General features: G+C 48.8%; 1 protein-coding gene and 1 long non-coding RNA gene across 7 annotated transcripts in view; one reads left to right on the top strand and one right to left on the bottom strand.

The window, feature by feature from the left end:
• The window catches only part of IFT140 (intraflagellar transport 140), a 247,720-nt gene that overhangs the window by 121,460 nt on the left and 106,320 nt on the right, over window positions 1-19,940 (top strand). The gene's annotated exons all lie outside the window — the stretch shown is intronic.
• LOC117884100 overlaps window positions 295-19,940 on the bottom strand; it is a 41,450-nt gene continuing 21,804 nt past the window's right edge. The window contains exon 2 of the long non-coding RNA XR_004647492.1: window positions 295-1,153. This is a non-coding gene — a long non-coding RNA (uncharacterized LOC117884100). The remainder of the gene's footprint in view (window positions 1,154-19,940) is intronic.

Raw genomic sequence — 19,940 nt, 5'->3', positions numbered from 1 at the left:
AATCGATCGCTACCCGTCGATACGGCGGGTAGTCTGGACGAACCCTAATTTACCAAAACAAGCCATTCCTTGATGCTGGAAGAACTCTGCACAAACTAGCGAGTTGCTCTGCTTTAACTAAATTTATTTTTTTAATTGATTTTACTTAAATCGGGGCAAAAACTGTGTATAGATAAATCTTGTTGGGGCTTGCTTTCTCTGCCTTTTAGTGGGATATTTTGTTGATAACCACGTTTATCCCTGTTATTGCATATGTAAATTTGAATAGTAACAGAATTATGGCTGACTAGTGTCTAGAGACTTCACAGTTTATTTTCACAGAACGATTAGACCTCTAAATTCTTGCTGCCCAAGTTTACAGTGGTGAGGAGTGTTGTGAAGATTGCATGCTCAGATCTTAAAGAGATATTAGTGACTTGTGCCATACACGTTGCATTCTCAGAATAGTTATGCCAAGTATGTGGGGACTCATCCACTTCCCCAAGCAGAGCCTAGAGTGTAGGAAGGGAATGGGAGGGCATCCTGGAGATCCTAACAAAGGAAAAGCGTAACATCTAGATCCTCATCAAAATGTTTTCATTTCAGGGAAAAACTTGAATGAAATGCATGCATTTACATCTGTTTAAATTTAATGTTTTGGTTTTCAAACTACACCATCTAGCAATAAGTAATAGGTTAGAAATTTTGGTCACAAGGCAGTGGCATGCAGTGAACCGAGAGTGAGGCTCAGAATATGGTGGAACGATATAGGTCCAGAATTCTATTTAGCCCTTCAGAAATGTACGTTGTGGTTCCTCGCTTGTGCCAAGCCACTTTTGAAATACAGGCTTCTGTCTTCAGCAATCGTTCCAATAGGTATTACAGACAAGCATGCAATTATTGACATCAGCTCTGAAAAATGAGAGGTTCCTGGGAGTGCCCAGCTTATTCGTGAATGCACAGAAGGCAGATTTTGAGTCTCTTAGGTTTTAGTTAGTCATCCAGATAAATACAGCAACAGGGCAAATTTGAGGATGGTGGAAGCTTTAAACTGTAGCATTCTGTTCAGCCTGGCACAGGTCACTGTAAAACTGGAGGATTTGTGTCAGCTGGTATGCAAGTAGAGAAAACACATTGGCATCATCTGACATTTATGCTTTTGGTGTGTAGCATCCTGAAATGAGAGTGAGAGCATCAAACAATTAAAAAAGCAATAATAATAATTAATAAATAACCCACTCTGCTTCCCCCTTCCCTTCCTCCTGAAGGCAACAAAGTCTCTTCCAGTGTCACTGTTGCAGATTTTTCAGATGCAGCCCAGTGTGGCAGGAGCCATTCAGATTTCAACCTTTTGCCAGGATTCTTTTGCAAGATGTAAGAATGACTAGTGCGCTAAAAACTTAGCAACCCTCCACCCCCCATATTCAGATGCTTCAAATGGGAAAATCTGATACATTGTGGCAGTAAAATCTAAAACCTCCCAATTTTTCGCATAAACCATAATCTTGTTTTTGAGCCTAGGGATTAATTGTCATGAGTTAGATTGTGGAGAGACGTGTTAAGGTGTCTTTCTGCTTTGTTTTAAACCCTTTCCCCTCTCATTCTGGGGGCACTGGTAAAGGAGAAAAATAATCACTGCTGAGGCCTCTGTTTTCTCTCTCCCTTTACACGGATACTTAGCATTTAGGGTCATGCTTTGTTTTCAAAGCACTATGCAAACATTAATTAACCCTCACAGGTATTGTGAATCTACCTAGGATTTTATATGGCCCTGATCATGGTGCTATGTAAATGCCTGAGGTATGCAAGTAAGTGTTAGCTCCCATTTTACAGATGGTGGAAGTGAAGCATAGAAAGTGATTGACTTTCCCAAGGCTGCACAAAACGTCATTGGCAAAGCCATGATAAAAATGCGGGAGTTCCTGGCTTACTGCTCTGTGCTCAGTCCACTAAACTACAACACCTCGCTGTTTTTTTAAAAATGCTGAGTTTAGTACTTGTGAAAAGTGCTAATTTTGACACACCTAGAGAAGTCTCCTATTTGCAGCCTGAGTACTGAGTAAGCAGCTGCAGCAGTGCTGGCTCCCTCATTGTATCTCAACTTCAACATAAAGGAACCACCTCTCTGGATCAGAGGGCAGATCTGACTTCATGGCATGTTCATTCCTTGATCTCTTGGCTCAGATCCCCAATGATGGTACATATTTTGTTTAGTTTTGTGCAAGAGATGTGGTCTCTTTTCCATCAAGAATAGCAACTCATTTTGCACAGGCCACCATACAGCCATCAGATCAGACCTCTTGATTGCTACTGAGCTGGATTTGAACCCGTGACCTAGATGGGTAAGACACTACATGTATGTCTATACTGCAGCTGAGAAGTGTAATTTTCAGTTTGCGTAGACATACCTGCATTAGCTCTGACTGAGGTAACATGCTAAAAATAGCAGTGAGGCCATGGCAGCTCATGCAAATCACCTGAATAAGTACCTAGGGCCTCTGATGGGTTTGTACTCAGGTGGCTAGCCTGAGCCACTACCCATGCCACCACAGCTACACTGCTATTTTTAGCATGCTAGCTCTGAATGAGGTGGCGCATGCATGTCTATCTGAGTGAAGAATTACACCTCCCAGCAGCAGTGTAGATGTATCCTTAGTGTTTGCTGATTGGCTAAATGTTTATCTGCATTTGTGGTATCATTAGCTTTTATACACGGAAATGCTTAATGTTCCTGGTATTAAAAAAAAAAAAAAAAAAACAGGACAAACTAAAAGTGGTGCAGTGTCAGATAGATAATGTGCTAATGAAATGCTGTTTAGGAGGCATTGAAAATTGTGATTTGTACAGTTGATGTTGAAATGCAGTAGATTTTATATTTGATGAGTAAGTGCAGATAAAGGAGGCTGTTTAACTCTTGTACTTCTGGCAGGATTATTCAATAGAATCATAGAATATTAGGGTTGGAAGAGACCTCAGGAGGTCATCTAGTCCAATCCCCTACTCAAGGCAGGACTAAATCATCCCAGCCAAGGCTTTGTCAAGCCGGGCCTTAAAAACCTCTAAGGATGGAGATTCCTCCACCTCCCTAGGGTAACCCATTCCAGTGCTTCACCACCCTCCTAGTGAAACAGTGTTTCCTAATATCCAACCTAGGCCTCCCCCACTGCAACTTGAGACCATTGCTTCTTGTTCTGTCATTTGCCACCACTGAGAAGAGCCTAGCTCCATCCTCTTTAGAACCCCCCTTCAGGTAGTTGAAGGCTGATATCAAATCCCCCCTCACTCTTCTTTTCTGCAGACTAAATAACCCCAGTTCCCTCAGCCTTTCCTCGGAAGTCATGTGCCCCAGCCCCCTAATCATTTTCATTGCCCTCCGCTGGACTCTCTCCAATTTGTCTACATCCCTTCTGTAGTGGGGGGGGCCAAAACTGGACGCAGTACTCCAGGTGTGGCCTCACCAGTGCCGAATAGAGGGGAATAATCACTTCCCTCGATCTACTGGCAGTGCTCCTACTAATACAGCCCAATATGCTGTTGGCCTTCTTGGCAACAAAGGCACACTGCTGACTCATATATCCAGCTTCTCATCCATTATAATCTCCAGGTCCTTTTCTGCAGAACTGCTGCTTAGCCAGTTAGTCCCCAGCCTGTTGCAGTGCGTGGGATTCTTCCTTCCTAAGTGAAAGACTCTGTACTTGTCCTTGTTGAACCTCATCAGATTTCTTATGGCCCAATCCTCCAATTTGTCTAGGTCACTCTTGACCCTATCCCTACCCTCCAGCGTATCTACCTCTCCCCCCAGCTTAGTGTCATCTGCGAACTTGCTGAGGGTGCAGTTCATCCCATCATCAGATCATTAATAAAGATGTTGAACAAGACTGACCCCTGGGGCACTCCGCTTGATACCGGCTGCCAACTAGACATCGAGCCATTGATCACTACCCATTGAGACCAATAATCTAGCCAGCTTTCTATCCACCTTCTAGTCCATTCATCCAATCCATACTTATTGTGACAAAGTTCCTCCCCTGTCTTGGTGGGTCCTGTGCTTCTTGGTGGATTTGCTCGCCTCAGAGATTCACAGCAGCCTCCAGTTTGGCCACTTTTGCTAGTGGCTCAAACCTGCCGTTCACTCAGCTAACCTCATCACTGGCCAGCATGGGGAAAGGGAGGAGAACAATCCCCACAGTCTCTGCTGACCCACCTAGTGGGTCGGGGGATAGGCCAGGGACCTTCCCCTCTGGTGGGACCCACAGTCCACGTCACCTCCTCTTGTCTCGAAGTGGGAGTTGAGGGGGATGGGGGGAACCCGGGCCCGCCCTCTACTCTGGGTTCCAGCCCAGGGTCCTGTGGATTGCAGCTGTCTACAGTGACTCTTGTAACATCTGCGTGACAGCTACAATTCCCTGGGCTACTTCCCCATGGCCTCCTCCCAACACCTTCTTTATCCTCACCACAGGACCTTCCTCCTGATGTCTGGTAACGCTTGTACTTCGCAGTCCTCCAGCAGTACGCCTACTCACTCTCAGCTTCTTGTGCCTCTTACTCCCAGCTTCTCACACACGCCCCTCACTGATTGAAATGAGGTCCTTTTTAAACCAGGTGCCCTGATTAGCCTGCCTGTCTTAATTGATTCTAGCAGCTTCTTAATTGGCTTCAGGTGTCCTAAGTAGCCTGTCTGCCTTAATTTGTTCCAGCAAGTTCCTGATTGTTCTGGAACTGCCCCTGTTACCTTACCCAGGGAAAAGGGACCTGCTTAACCTGGGGCTAATATATCTGCCTTCTATCACTCTCCTGTAGCCATCTGGCCCGACCCTATCACATTATTTAACCTGCTGGCAAGACTATTGTGGGAGACCATATCAAAAGCTTTGCTAAAGTCAAGATATATCATATCCACAGAGCCAGTTATCTCGTCATAAAAAGCGATCAAGTTGGTCAGGCTTGACTTGCCATTGGTGAATCTATGTTGACTGTTCCTGATCACCTTCCTCTTCTCCAAGTGCTTCAACATGGAGTAACCAGTCCATTGTCTAATTCTTTCTCCAGCCTGCCCTGGTTTAGTGGGTGCTTTTCACCACCTCACTCCCCAGTCCTGTTGGCCTTGTGCTTCCTTGTCTTCTGGCTAGCTTAATCCACCTGACCTGCGTGTGCACAAGGAGCAAGTAGAAAGAAAGTTAGACTGATGAAATATGACCATAAGTCTCTGTATTAATTGCATATTTCAGTCTGTATCTCTAAATGTTTTGTGTGCTTGACTTCTAAAATGGTGATGTTTAAATTGAGAGTGATTCCCAATGCAGGGAAACATACTCGTGCTAGCTGTGATGGAGCTAATGGGGTAAAAATAGAGTGTGGCCATGGCAGCGCAGCCAGCCGATGGAGCTAGCAATCCTGAGCAGGGCTGCTGAGAGCGGGTTCGGGCCCCGGTGAAAAACATTTTTCGAGCCCCCCAGCAAGGGCGGACCGGCTAAACAGGGCCGATGGGGGCGGGGGGAGCCGGGCCCCCTTCTGGACTGCCGGACCCCAGTAATTTGTACTGGCTTCCACCCCCCCACCCCTCGTCGGCCCTGACCGAGTACACGCCTATGGCTTTGGACAGGTACATGCTCTGGGAGGCCAGCCCCTTCTGTTGGTCGCACTGCTGTGACTACAGTCTGTTTTTAGTGTTGCTAGATCAATTAGAAGCCCTAAGGCTTTGTCTGCACACACAAATAGTTAAAGTGGTACAACCCCCCCACCCCTACCATCTCTTGGAGAGGTGAATTAAAAGACCCTTCCGTTGATGGAGGAAGCATCTACACTACAGTGGCACAGCTGCATCAATGTAGCTATGCCACTATAGTGGCTGTAGTGTGGACATACTCTTAGACACCTTTATACCCGTATTACTGTGTCCACACTTGGGTTGGACCAGATAACTATTTCCGTTAAAAAACAAACACACACACAATTAGCCCAAAAAGTCACATTGGCATAAAAACTGTGTGTGGAGCGGGTCTCAGGCACCAGGAGGCTTCACATCTGAGGCCTGAAACAAAGCAGCAAACACAGGTGTCAGACCTGCAGGGTGTTCAGTGATTGGTATAATCTGGGTGATGTATTCAGGTCTGACCTAAGAATGGAAGAACTGTGAGATTCCAGCCCAAGCTAGGAATATTGGCTCCCTCTGTGCTGACTTTGTTTGCAAAAAGTTAATCATCATTACCTATCTCCAAGAAGAGGAGATACCAGAGGGAAGATGAGAAGGCAGTCAAACCAAGGCCTGGTCTACACTACGAGTTTAGGTCGACTTTAGCAGCGTTAAATCGAATTAAGCCTGGACACGTTCACACGACGAAGCCCTTTCTTTCGACTTAAAGGGCCCTTTAAACCGGTTTCTTTACACCACCTTCGACGAGGGGATTAGCGATAAAATTGGCCTTTGCGGGTCGGAATTGGGGTAGTGTCGACGGAATTCGACGTTATTGGCCTCCGGGAGGTATCCCACAGTGCTTCATTGTGACCGCTCTGGACAGCACTCTCAACTCAGATGCACTGACCAGATAGACAGGAAAAGACCCGCCAACGTTTGAATTTCATTTCCTGTTTGCCCAGCGTGGAGAGCACAGGTGATCACGCAGAGCTCATCAGCACAGGTAACCGTGATGGAGTCCCAGGATCGCAAAAGAGCTCCAGCATGGACCGAACGGGAGGTACAGGATCTGCTCGCCATATGGGGAGATGAATCAGTGCTAGCTGAACTCCGTAGCAGTAAAAGAAATGGCAAAGTATTAGAAAAGGTCTCCAAGGCCATGAAGGACCGAGGCCATAACAGGGACACACAGCAGTGCCGCATGAAAATTAAGGAGCTACGGCAAGCCTACCACAAAGCCAGAGAAGCAAATGGAAGGTCCGGGGCAGAGCCTCAAACTTGCCGCTTCTCTGCTGCATGCCATTCTAGGGGGTGAAGCCACCACTACCCCAACCGTGTGCTATGACTCCCTCACTGGAGAAACACAGAGGGAAGAGGATTCGGGGAACGAGGAAGATGAGGATGGAGGTAATGTAGGTAGCTCACAGCAGCAAGGAAGCGGAGAAACCGGTTTCCCCAACAGCCAGGATATGTTTGTCACCCTGGACCTGGAACCAGTAACCCCCGAACTCACCCAAGACCCTGAGGGCACACAGGGGACCTCTGGTGAGTGTACCTTTGTAAATATTACACATGGTTTAAAAGCAAGCGTGTTTAATGATTAATGATTAATTTGCCCTGGCAATCGCGGCCAGTACAGCTACTGGAAAAGTCTGTTAACGTGTATGGGGATGGAGAGGAAATCCTCCAGGGACATCTCCAGAAAGCTCTCCTTCATGTACTCCCAAAGCCTTTGCAAAAGGTTTCTGGGGAGGGCTGCCTTATCCCATCCGCCATGGTAGGACACTTTACCACGCCAGGCCAGTAGCACGTAGTCTGGAATCATTGCATAACAAAGCATGGCAGCGTATGGTCCCGGTGTTTGCTGGCATGCAGACAACATCCATTCCTTATCTCTCTTTGTTATCCTCAGGAGAGTGGTATCATTCACGGTCACCTGGTTGAAATGGGGTGATTTTATTAAGGGGATATTCAGAGGTGCCCGCTCCTGCTCTTCTGAAAAGAAATGTTCCCCGCTGTTAGCCACACGTTGGGGGGAGGGGTGAAGTGATCATCCCAGAGAATTGGGTGTGTGGGGGGGGTTTGTGCTGCATGTTAACCCGGAAAAGACAGCCCCTCCTTTTACATTGAGAACCCATTTTAAATGGCCAACCCAATTCATCCTTGATATGGGAAATGAGGGCGCTGCTGTTTGAAACCATTCCCACATGTTAAGAAGGTTAAAAAAGCCAAAAGACTGTGGCTTACCATGGCTGCCTGCAAGCCGAAATCTGTTGCCTGGCACTGCGTGAGTGATCTCTCATACCAAACCGGCAGGCCCTCACTATAAGAGGAAAAATGTGACCTTGTAACGAAAGTGTACCCATTGTTCTCTAAAAAGTGTCTTTTTTAACCACCTCTCCCTTCTCCTCCACCAGCTGCAAATGTTTCTCCTTCACAGAGGCTAGTGAACATTAGAAAGAGAAAACTGAGGACGCGGGACGATATGTTCACGGAGCTCCAGATGTCCTCCCACGCTGATAGAGCACAGCAGAATGCGTGGAGGCAGTCAGTGTCAGACATGAGAAAAGCACAGTATGAACGAAAGGAGAAGTGGCGGGCTGAATCACGGGATGAACAGAGCAAGTTGCGGGCTGAAGATGATAGGTGGCGTCAGCTTGCAGACAGAAGGCAAGAGTCGATGCTCCGGCTGCTGGAGCATCAAACTGATATGCTCCAGCATATGGTTGAGCTGCAGGAAAGGCAGCAGGAGCAGAGACCGCCGCTACAGCCCCTGTGTAACCAACAGCCCTCCTCCCCAAGTTCCATAGCTTCCTCACCCAGACGCCCAAGAACATGGTGGGGGGGCCTCCGGTCACCCAGTCACTCCACCCCAGATGATTGCCCAAGCATCAGAAGGCTGGCCTTCAATAAGAGTTAAAGTTTTAAAATGCAGTGTGTCCTTTTCCTTCCCTCCTCCTCCACCCATCCCAGGCTACCTTGGCAATTATCCCCCTAGTTGTGTGAGGAATTAATAAAGAATGCATGAATGTGAAATAACAATGACTTTATTGCCTCTGCAAGTGGTGCTGGAAGTGGGGAGGGGAGGGTGAGGTGGTTGGTTTACAGGGAAGTAGAGTGAACCGGGTGGGGAGGGGGGCGTGGAGGGTTCATCAAGGAGAAACAAACAGAAGTTTCACACCGTAGCCTGGCCAGTCACAAAACTCGTTTTCAAAACTTCTCTGATGCGCACCGCACCCTGCTGTGCTCCTCTAACCGCCCTGGTGTCTGGCTGCGCGTAATCAGCGGCCAGGCAATGTGCCTCAACCTCCCATCTGGCCATAAATGTCTCCCCCTTACTCTCACCGATATTGTGGAGCGCACAGCAAGCAGCAATAACAATGGGGATATTCTTTTCGCTGAGGTCTGAGCGAGTCAGTAAGCTGCACCAGCGCGCTTTTAAATGTCCAAATGCACATTCCACCACCATTCGGCACTTGCTCAGCCTGTAGTTGAATAGGTCCTGACTCCTGTCCAGGCTGCCTGTGTACGGCTTCATGAGCCATGGCATTAAGGGGTAGGCTGGGTCCCGAAGGATCACGATAGGCATTTCAACATCCCCAACGGTTATTTTCTGGTCTGGGAAGAAAGTCCCTTCTTCCAGCTTTCGAAACAGAGCAGAGTGCCTGAAGACGCGAGCATCATGTACCTTTCCTGGCCATCCCACGTTGATATTGGTGAAACGTCCCTTGTGATCCACCAGGGCTTGCAGCAGCATTGAAAAGTACCCCTTGCGGTTTATGTACTCGGTGACTTGGTGCTCCGGTGCCAAGATAGGGATATGGGTTCCGTCTATGGCCCCACCACAGTTTGGGAATCCCATTTCAGCAAAACCATCCACTATTGCCTGCACGTTGCCCAGAGTCACTACTCTTGATATCACCAGGTCTTTCATGGCCCTGGCAACTTGGATCACAGCAGCCCCCACAGTAGATTTGCCCACTCCAAATTGATTCCCGACTGACCGGTAGCTGTCTGGCGTTGCAAGCTTCCACAGGGCTATCGCCACTCGCTTCTCAACTGTGAGGGCTGCTCTCATCCTGGTATTCTGGCGCTTCAGGGCAGGGGAAAGCAAGTCACAAAGTTCCATGAAAGTGCCCTTACGCATGCGAAAGTTTCGCAGCCACTGGGAATCGTCCCATACCTGCAGCACGATGCGGTCCCACCAGTCTGTGCTTGTTTCCCGTGGCCAGAATCGGCGTTCCACGGCATGAACCTGCCCCAGTAACACCATGATTTCCACATTGCTGGGGCCTGTGCCTTGTGAGAGGTCTATGTCCATGTCAATTTCCTCATCACTCTCTTCGCCGCGCTGCTATAGCCTCCTCGGCTGATCCGGGTTTCGCCTTGGCATGTCCTGGCTCTGCATATACTCCAGGACAATGCACGTGGTGTTCATAGTGCTCATAATTGTCGCGGTGATCTGAGCGGGCTCCATGATCCCAGTGCTAGCTATGGCGCCTGGTCTGAAAAAAGGCACGAAACTAGTATCTGACGGACCAGGGGAAGGAGGGAGGGACGGAGGGCCGAGTGACGACATGGCGTACAGGTACAGGGAATTAAAATCAAGAAAGATGGCTGTGCATCAGGGAGAAACACAAACAACTGTCACACAGAATGGTCCCCCCAAAGATTAAACTGAAAACCCTGGGTTTAGCAGGCCGTTGATTTCACGGAGGGAGGGGAAGCAAATGAATACAGAACAAATCTATTTTTTACATCTTAAGCTGGCAGCCGACGGTGCAGCATGACTGATAGCCTCTGCAGTACAACGACGATGGATACCAGTCGTAATATACCATCTTCTACCAAAAGGCAAGGGGCTGGTGCAATGCAGCCCTACGGCTGCCAGCACCACGGCTACCAGTCATGCTACACCGGCTACCGCCAAAAGGCAGTTAGCTGCTGCTCCTGTGTAGCAATGCAGTACCACGTCTGCCGGCACCCAGATGACATATGGTGACAGTGAGCTGATCTGAGCGGGCTCCATGCTTGCCGTGGTATGTTGTCTGCACAGGTAACCCAGGTAAAAAGGCGCGAATCTATTGTCTGCCGGTGCTCTGACGGAGGGGGAGGGGCCTGACGACATGTACCCAGAACCCCCCGCGACACTGTTTTGCATCATTCAGGCACTGGGATTTCAACCCAGAATTCCAATGGGCGGCGGAGACTGCGGGAACTGTGGGATAGCTACCCATAGTGCAATGCTCCGGAAGTCGACGCTAGCCTCGGTACTGTGGTTGCGGTCTGCTGACTAGAGCACTTAGAGCATTTTATGTGGACATACACACAATCGGCTGTATACAACCGATTTCTATAAAACCGGCTTCTATAAATTCGACCTAATTTCGTAGTGTAGACATACCCTAAGTCTCTTCCCTTCACTATTAGATTTTACTCCTCGGGGAACATTATGCTAAAAAAATTCAAATTCTGCATCAAAAATGCAAAATTCTGCATATTTTATTTATCAAAATAATCCAATATAATCATACCAGTTTCACTTATTTTGGTAATTTATTTAAACTACCGTACAGGAAAAAAAAATCACAATAACTGTGCAGCATTTTCTAAACACAAAAGTTAAGTTAAAAATAGTTGGTAACTAAGATCCTGCATTCCAGTTATAATCCCAGATTTTCATTTAAATTACAATACTTTTATTTTGGTGTTTGGTGTTCTGTAAAGTAGAATGTCACTTTAAATTGCTCGGACTTTCACACAAGAAAGTCATACAGTTTTGCTAATCATTGTCCTGCATTTTTTTAAATGGATAAGTAAAATAGATTCTGAGCTGTAATCTAACCCCATTGTACCTCTCTGGAACAGGAAAAAAGCGAGAAAGCACATAGACCTTCCTAGCTGAGGATTCCATTACTCTCATTTACAATAAGGCTTCTTTACACCACTCTGGCAACGTAAAGGAGCCTTAATTGACCAAGAATGGGAACAATTAACTAACAATGGAAACATTAACAGCCTGCCTGTTTAGTAGTTACATTTCTGCTCTGCCTCAGGGACAGAGCCTGCTTCACGTAGCCCTACATCTCCAAGCCCAGGATGCAGCAACAGTGAAGAGAGCGAGAGAATGAGTCTCTCTCACTCATTCGCAAGTAGGCAGGTGCCCAACCTGACCCCCTTAACATCTCTCTATGGATGCACACATGCATGCCTAGCCTCTCTCCTCCCCCCTGCGGTGGTCTTCTCTCTGCTGCTGGCTGCTCCAAGCAGATGCACCCGGGCTGCCACGAAAGGGGCGTGTGTTCCCCACAGATTTCTTTTGCTCCCCCATTTTTCTGCGGGGGAGCCAAAAAATCTGCAGAAGCCAGCAGGAAGAGAACTCTGAAGCCTCATCGGTGTCACTCACCCTCTTCGGACGAAGAGGAAGAGGCATTGGGCCCTTCAAGCCAGTTGCTCTCAGGCAAGCACAGAGGAGCTCCTCCGGTATTGCCAACTGGTTCTTGGCCCCAGGGCTAGTGGCCTCTCCCATGGTAGTTCTGGAACCCCTGGGAGTTTCTGCGGGCACCTGGGACTCTCATCCAGTGCTCTGTGTCAGGCGCGTCAGACAGGTGACCGTCTCCGATCCTCCCCTGGTGTCGGACGCGGGGTTGGAGCGCAGTGACCAGGAGCCTCCTACCATGGTAGAGACTAACCCAGAGGTGGAAGTGGCACCCACTCTTCCCCCAGCCCCTGCCTCATCATCATCATTGTCTGATGAGGCAGTGGCAGGACCATCCCAGTCAGTGCCTCAGGACAATGCTAAGGCACATCAGGAGCTGCTAAATGGGTGGCAGCAAGCCTGGGCTTACAGGTGGAGGAGTTAGCAGAACCCTCCGATGGTCTGTTTGACATCCTGGCCGCGGTAGCCCTGTCCAAGGTGTCCCTGCCACAGGATCAGAATATTTGTATATTCACCCTGCCCCAAACTCCTTCGTGGTATCTGTGGTCAACAAGAGAGAGAGACAGGTGCAACCTGGCCCGACTCCCAAAAATAAAGACAGCAAGAGGCTTGACTTATTTGGGAGGAAGGTTTATTCATGTGCCAGCCTCCAGCTCAGAGTGGTTAAACACCAGACCCTCCTTGGCAGATATGATTTTAATGTTTTTTAAATTGTCAAGTTCGCAGACGCACTGCCCAAGGACTCCAGTTCCTGGCTATCCTCGAGGAGGAAAAAATGGTGGCGAGAGCCTCTCTCTGACGTTCCTGGGTTCGTTGGGTGGTGAAGAGGTTTACTTTAGCTACAGCTCCCAGAGTCTCAAGTCTCCCCCTGGGTCTCAACACGTACTGTAGGTAGGACATTCTGAGTTCTCGGAGTTTGTCCTTCCCACATCTCCTGGGCTAGGTTGAGGATTCCCTGAGGCCGTCTCCCATATAGGAGCTCTAATGGGGAGAAGCCTGTAGAGGATTGTGGGACTTTCCAACTGGCAAACAGGAGGGGTGGGGGATCAGCTGATCCCAATGGTGGAAGTCTTCTGGCATAAACCTTTTCAGCATCTGCTTCAGGGTTCGTTCAACTAGGCCATCCGTTTGCGGGTGATAAATGGAGGTACAGAGGCTCTTTATTCTCAAAAGCTCACCGACCTGTTTCATCAAGCGGGATGTGAAATTGGTGCCTTGGTCAGTGAGAATATCCTTGGGAACTCCTACTTGAGCAAAGGCTTTCAAAAGTTCCGTGCAATAGTCTTTGCATTGGTGTTATGGAGTGGGATCGCCTCTGGATAGGAAGTCGCATAATCAGCTATCACCAATAGGTGTTTGTATCTGGTGGTACTCTTTTCCAGGGGGCTGACAAGGTCTATCCCAATTCATTCGAAGGGGACATTGATGACAGGGAGAGGGACAGGGGGGCTTTCATCCCCCTTTTGACCTGACTTGGTGGCATTCCAGGTAGGAGTCACAGAAGTTTTTAACTTCTTGATGTATGCCAGGCCAGAAGAAGCGGTCTAAGATCCAAGCGAGAGTTTTCTCCTGTCCAGGGTGGCCTGTGGAGCGGATGGCATGGGCCAATCGCATGACTTCTTGCCGATGAGGCCGAGGGACAAGGAATTGTGAATGGATTTCCCCCATCTGATGGTCCTTTTCCAGCCAATATAATCTTTCCTCTTGGAGCTCAAAGTGGGGATACTGCGTAGCTCAGTGGGGCTCTACAACCTCACCGTTAATCACTGGGAGTTGTTCATAAGCATGGGTCAAGGTCTCATCCTCCCTCTGGTCCTTCACAAAATCCGTCTCTCAGGTCAGTAACTCCCCTTCCAGGAGCGGGGTTTGTAATGTCTCCTGATTGGGCGGATCTTCCCGCAGCACTCCCTCTTGGTGGGAACCCCCTTCCCTGGGGTCCTGCTCCTCACCTACTCCCGCCAGGGTCATGGGCTGGGGTTCCCTGCCTGCCCTGGTTCCCTCGGACGCTTTGTCCGGGCTCCCGAGAACAGGTCTACATCCCCTCAATAGGTCAGAAAAGTGCTTCAAATCCCGACCCAAGATAACAGGGTAGGCTAGGGTTGAGGCTAGCCCTACTACGAGGGGCCTTGTGTTGTCCCCTATGATGACCTCTACCCGGGCAATGGGATAGGGTTTAATATCCCTGTGAATGCATTGCAGGAAGATAGTCTCTCAGGGGGCTTCAGGGTTGAGGACCAGGTCATCCCGGACCAGGGTTTGCCCACACCCAGAGTCTACTAAATCTATTATCTCAGTTCCATTTATTTGTACAGAAATTGTTAATTTTGCTGGGGTGCACTTCCAGGCACGACTCTCTGCTGTCCATATGTGTCCATAGCTGCACTCCATATAGGGGCATTCCTGATAATGGTGGGCCGGATGCCCACAGGAGAAACAAGCACCCATAGTTAGCCCTGAGACTAAGGGACCTATCTTCCCCCAGGTACTTGGCCCCCTCACCCTTCCTGGCTTCTGGGCAGGGAAGTTGCTTGAGGACCCCAGACTTTATGTTCGGGCTGGGGTTGGAGGGCCTGGGGCTTCTCCTGGGCTCCTAGCCCTGGGCTCAAGGGCAGGCTGGGCCCCTGATAAGTGGGGGGCCTTGGTGAGCACCCAGTCTAGTTTCTGTCTCCCCTGGCTGGCTTCCCCTTTCTGTCGAGGGGCCCCTCTGGAGTCCAGCAATGGCTCAGAAGTGGGGGTGAGAGCCGTCTCAGCTGCCAGATAGTTTTCCATCAGTCTCACAGCATCAGTAAGTGACTCTTTTTGATGTCTGTGTACCCAGTCCCTACCCCCTTTCAGGAGGATTTGGGCAAACTGCTCCACTAGGATGAGTTCGGCCACCTCTACTCTGGTCTGCCCTTTGGGCTTTAGCCATCTCCAACATAGGTCTCCCAGTTTCTGGTCGACAATCCGGGGTCGGGCCCCTGGAGAGTCCCTTTCCCCACAGAACCTCTGGCAGAAGGTCTCCTCAGTAATGTCAAGGTAGTCCAAGATGGCTGCTCTGACCTGGGGTTAGTCTTGGGCACTCCCTGTATCCAGTCCCCAGTATGCAGCCTGTGCCGGTCCCATTAAGTAAGGTGCCAGCAGGATGGCCCACTGGTCAGGGGGTCATTGGGCAGCTGTAGCCATCTGCTCAAAGGTTGTCAGAAAAGCCTTGGGGTCGTCTTCAGGGCCCATCTTTGTGAGTTTCATGGCTTGGGTCCGGGCCTGGAACCCCTGGGACTGCATCAATGCTACAACTTGTTGAACTAATCTTTGCTGTTGTTCCTGTTGTTGGGCCCCTAAGTCCCAAACCAGTTGCTGCTGCTGGGCAGCCATTTGCTTTAGGAGTTGTTGCTGCTGCTGCGCCACCTGCTGCTGTTGGTTCTCGGTCATCCATTTCAACAATCGTTCCAACTCCATTGTTGCTGGCTGACCATCCCACGTTGTTCTAAACCAGGCTGTTTGGCCACCTAGGTCAGTCAGTCTCCCCTTCTCTCAGGGGTGAGATCGAATGCCCGCGTTCTCCACCAATTGTAATGGTCTTCACTCAAGGTCTGGTTGGAAAGCGTGGCCTAGTGGTCAGGGCCACAACACAGGACAGCGAAGGGGGTTCTGGAGAGGGGAGTGTAACGATGCTGCCTTTGATGGGACACAACTGAGAGTATCAATTCAGGACCAATTGCTTAGAGCAGGGCAGTTACAGCCCAAAGCTGGAGTTCCTTTACTAATTAAGGCACACCAAATCAGCCAAACAGAGAGGACTTATGGTTAGCCAGTGGGGTAAAACCAAAGTCACACAAGCAATTTCCTTAGACACTCCAGTTTCCCAGTATCACCACCAGCAGCTACTTCTTATGGGGATGAATGGTTATGAACACCAATACCCCAGTAAGAGAGGGAAAAAAGGTTCTCCCGATCCCAAAGGGCCAAGCCCCAGACCCAAGTCAATATACAAATCAGATCTTACCCACAAATCACTCTGATGTCAATTCTTTAGAATCTAAAATCTAAAGGTTTATTCATAAAAAGAAAGAGATATAGATGAGAGCTAAAATTGATTAAATGGAATCAATTACATACAGTAACGGCAAAGTTCTTGGTTCAGACTTGTAGCAGTGATTAGAAGACACTGCAGGTTCAAATCAAATCTCTGGAGTACATCCACAGCTTGAATCGGTCTTTCAGTCCTTTGTTCAGACCTGCAGTGTAGCAAAGTCCCTCCAGAAGTAAGAAGCAGGATTGAAGACAAAATGGAGGGGTTTCCAGGGCCTTTTATATTCTTTCTTTTGTGGGTGGAAACCTCTTTGTTCTCCTTTGCAAAATCACAGCAACAAGATGGAGTTTGTAGCCACCTGGGCAAGTCACATGTCCATGCATGACTCAGTTTGCAGGCGGCAGCCATTGCTCATATACTACCTTGAACGTCCCAGGAAGACTTCTAATATGTGGATTAGTCTCTCCCAAGGTCCATTGTCAGTTAAGTGTTTCTTGATTGGGCTCTTAATCTGCAAATTCCTTTCTCAAGAAGCTGACGAGATGCTTCACTAATGCTACTTAGAATCAAACACATTGAGATACAGATACATAGGCAATATTCATAATTTCAACTACAAAAATGATACACACATACAGATAGCATAATTATAACCAGCAAATCATAACCTTTTTATAGACCCCTCACACAATAACCTTTGTACAATATTTGCTGCAAATATATAACAGTGGTTGCAACAATGATCTATATGGTCACAGTTTATGTCAATAATGTCACAGGAAGTCTAGGCCCTCCCACTCCACTGGGCTTTGACCCAGGGCCCTTTTAGCTACCAGTAACCTGTCAACCAAGACTACTTAAGGCTGTCCTCCCTGGGCCTCTTCCTCTTGTCTCCCACTCTGGGGTCACCTCAGTCGAAGACCTTCGCCTGATGGGAAAACCCAAAACCCAAGTAGGCCAGAGGGAATCGCCACTGTCCAGTGCCACAGGATACTTCCCTCTCGGTTTGTCTCTGTGGAGGGTCCTCCCTTTCCTTCCTGAGGGACCCTTTGGGCAGCTGTATCAGAGCCTTTAGGTTTCGCTCTGCTCTGCTTTGCTCTGCTCTGCTCTGCTGGAACTGGGCTGCAGGTCTGCTCACCTTCAGTGCTGCTTAGCAAATTAGCAAAATTGACACCTTTCAATTCCTTCAGCAGATGGAGCATTTGCGGCGGAGCAGGGCTGGCTGAGCCCAAAATGAGCCCTTAAGCCCTTGTTGCTCAGTGTGGGGTTTGTACACCCCAGCACAGAGTCCTATCATAACAAGGGCAAGGGCTACAAGTGCCGCCAGGGCCACTAGTCAGGCTCAGCCTTGCAGTCGGGTTTGTCCTGTTTCCCTCAAGGGAACAAACGGGCATTCTGAGGGTGCTCCTGAGGGTGACATGCCAGTCTGCAAACTGGATCCTCCCCCTCTTTGTTTTGCCAACCGCCTTTCTTGTTTCCTCCCTGCTTGGGCCACAATAACTACAGACTGGTGGGCCCTCAGCACTGTGGCAGTGGGGTACGCCCTGCGTTTATTTCTACCCTTCCCTCCCAGCCCCCTTTCCCATCCCTCTTCAGGGACCCTTCTCATGAGCAGCTGCTCGAACAGGAGGTACAGGCCCTTCTACAAGTTGGGGCTGTGGAGGAAGTCCCCACGCATTGAAGGGGAAAAGAGTTCAATTCCCAGTATATTCTCATTCCGAAGGCCAAAGGCGGTCTCCACCCCATTCTAGACCTGTGGGACCTCAACAGATATCTCAAGAAGTTGAAGTTTTGCATGGTTTCCCTAGCCTCCATTACCCCTTCCCTAGATCCAGGAGACTGGTATGTCACCCACGATTTGAAGGATGCCTATTTTCATATATCAATATTCCAAGGGCACAGACATTTTCTGCATTTCCAGGTGGGGACCACTCACTGCCAGTTTATGGTGCTCCCCTTTGGCCTTGCAACAGCATCAAGGGTGTTCACCAAATGCATGTCAGTGGTGGCCGCTTACCCCAAATGTCGGGGTACACAGATCTACCCGTACCTCGAAGACTGTCATAAATATAAAGGGAAGGGTAACCACCTTTCTGTATACAGTACTATAAAATCCCTCCTGGCCAGAGGCACAAAATCCTTTTACCTGTAAAGGGTTAAGAAGCTCAGGTAACCTATCTGGCACCTGACCAAAAGGACCAATAAGGGGACAAGATACTTTCAAATCTGGGGAGGGGGAAAAGGCTTTGTTTTGTCTGTTCTTTGTTCTATCTGTTGTTTGTGCTTGCCGGAGACAGATCAAGAAGGCAAGCAATCCAACTCAGTTAGAATTAGTAAGTAATAATAAGGAAATGCATTAGCTTACTTTTATTTTGGCTTGTGATTTTCCTTGTTTAGTGGGATGTTTATCCCTGGATTTGTAACTTTAAGGTTTTACCTAGAGGGGAGATCCTCTATGTTCTTGAGTCTTTTGTTATTCTGTAAAGTACTTACTATCCTGATTTTACAGGGGTAATTCTTTTACCTTTTATTTAATTAAAATTCTTCTTTTAAGAACCTGATTTTTTTCATTGTTTTAAGATCCAAGGGTTTGGGTCTGTGTTCACCTGTACCAATCGGTGAGGCTATATTCTCAAGCCTCCCCAGGAAAGGGAGTTTAGGAGTTTGGGGGAATTATTCTTAAGCCTGCCCAGGAATAGGGGTGTAGGAGCTTGGGGGGATATTTGGGGAAGGTAGGGCTCCAAGTGGCCCTCCCTAAATGTTTGTTTAAATCACTTGGTGATGGCAGCTTTACCTAATCCAAGGTACAAGGAAGGATTTGTGCCTTGGGGAGTTTTTAACCTAAGCTGGTAGAAATAAGCTTAGTGGGTCTTTCATGCGGGTCCCCACATCTGTATCCTAGAGTTCAGAGTGGGGAGGGAACCCTGACAAAGACAGGCTCATCAAGGGCCACTCCAGGTCCCAAGTCCATTGCAGTCTCAAAGTGCTGCAGGACTTGTGCCGAGCTCTGGGCCTGTTGATAAACAAGCAAAAGTAAATGGTAGTTCCGGTCCAGAGGATAGAGTTCATTGGCACGGTACTAGACTCTACTGAAGCCAGGGTGTTTCTACTACAGGACAGGTTCAACTCAATGTAACCCTTCTGCCCATCTAAGTTGGCAGCAACAAGGGCCGGGTTCTGTATCTAGGGGTTCCGTTTCAATAACACAATGCAAAACCGGCTCGAGCCCCCACCCAGTGACCTGGGACAATTACATACCACCCCCTGGGCGCCTCTAAGAGGCAATACTTCCCCTCTCGCAAGCACGGAGTCTGAGTGTAACAGAAAATGTTTAATAACATGAGGTAAACAACATCAGCATTAAATTGGAAAAACACTAGAACTATAGTTCTTAGACCAAACCATGAGCGAAGACCCACCCCAGCAAATTGGGCCGTGTCCTCTCCCATTGGTTCTTGAAACCAGCAACCCAAGAATCACCAAAGTCCCAAAAGTCCACCAATCCCAAAGTCTCTTGGGTCCAGCAACCCAAGAATCACAAAAGTCTGACAACCCCCCAAAGTCTCTGTCCATGATCAGTGCAGCCCCAGAGTTCAAAAAGGGGGGGGGTGAGCAGGGTGTTAAGGGGCACCTTACGTGATCCGAGGCCAACCGGCTGCTTCTCAGTGGGGTTCCACCGCAGCCTTCACCACGAACTGCTCCATTCCACCTGCAGTCCCACTCCTGCCATCCCCCGAACTGCTCTGGCAGCTGCTCCGCTCCGCTCCGCTCCGCTCACCGACCTGTGAGCCGCTCCGCTCACCCCCGCTATGCTAACCCACCTGTGAGCCGCGCCACCCCGCTCACCGTCGTCTGAGCGTCGCCGCACCGCACAC

Source organism: Trachemys scripta, chromosome 10 (assembly GCF_013100865.1).
Source record: "Trachemys scripta elegans isolate TJP31775 chromosome 10, CAS_Tse_1.0, whole genome shotgun sequence".
Lineage (NCBI taxonomy): Eukaryota > Metazoa > Chordata > Testudines > Emydidae > Trachemys > Trachemys scripta.
This window is presented reverse-complemented; position numbering and strand designations above follow the sequence as displayed.